Source organism: Phytophthora infestans, genomic scaffold, assembly GCF_000142945.1.
Source record: "Phytophthora infestans T30-4 supercont1.110 genomic scaffold, whole genome shotgun sequence".
Classification (NCBI taxonomy): domain Eukaryota; phylum Oomycota; class Peronosporomycetes; order Peronosporales; family Peronosporaceae; genus Phytophthora; species Phytophthora infestans.
The window spans coordinates 107,013-108,007 of NW_003303649.1; positions in this window are offsets into that span (position 1 = coordinate 107,013).

A 995-nucleotide genomic window follows, 5' to 3' on the forward strand; every position below is an offset into this window, starting at 1 on the left:
TGCGCATCCCGGCAAAGAAGCGCTACGCGCGCTAGTGATACAGAGAAGGCAGCAACGCGGAGGAGGGAGGCGCTGGCAGCGGTACTGTGGAGGGGGGCGCTGGTTCCGAACGCAGCGGTGCGGAGGAGGGAGGCGCTGGCAGCGGTACTGTGGAGGGGGGCGCTGGCTCCGAAGGCAGCGGTGCGGAGGAGGGAGGCGCTGGCAGCGGTACTGTGGAGGGGAGCGCTGGTTCCGAAGGCAGCGGTGCGAAGGAAGGAGGCGCTGGCAGCGGTACTGTGAAGGGGGGCGCTGGTTCCGACACTGATGTCGGCGCTGAAGAGAGAAGTGGTGGGGAGGGATGTGCTGGAGAGGACGATAGCGAGTAAGAGTGGGCTTGTCGATGAATATCTAACACATAGCCATTGCGCTTCGTACATGGCATGTTCAAGCCCTGTAAAAGGGACACTTCTAATATGTTGGATATACGTCTTTTTAAGGTTTGTTGGCGCAGCGTGGGTGTCTTAGACAGCATGTGGCTACATAGCGCTGCGAAGAAGCTCGCAATCAATGTATCACCGAGCGTCTGACCTTCCCGCAGTGCAGAAAACGTATTCGTACTTACGGAGGTCAATACAAAATTCAAGTTTAGCCTATTTTTAACATGTTGTATATACAACATGTGGGGTCGTAGACAGGGACCGAAAATAGCCGTAAGTGCGGGGGGGGGGTTAAAAAGATCACTTCCTCTTTCGTTCGCGAGGTACATATTCGCTCACTACCATGTCTAACTTACAACTACTACTTAAACTGAAGAAAACTAATTTTTTTATTTGGTTTTACCTGTTCTCGCATCATTTTTGGTCAGCAACGATAACAGAAGCGATGAAATGCAGACAGTTCGTGATCGTATCAACTGGAATTCACATGCTGAGCGATTAGTTTTGGAAGGCGAATTCAAACAGTACTACAGAATGAGCTCTGAGGCTTTTGAACGTTTGCTGTTGAACGTTGGTGGA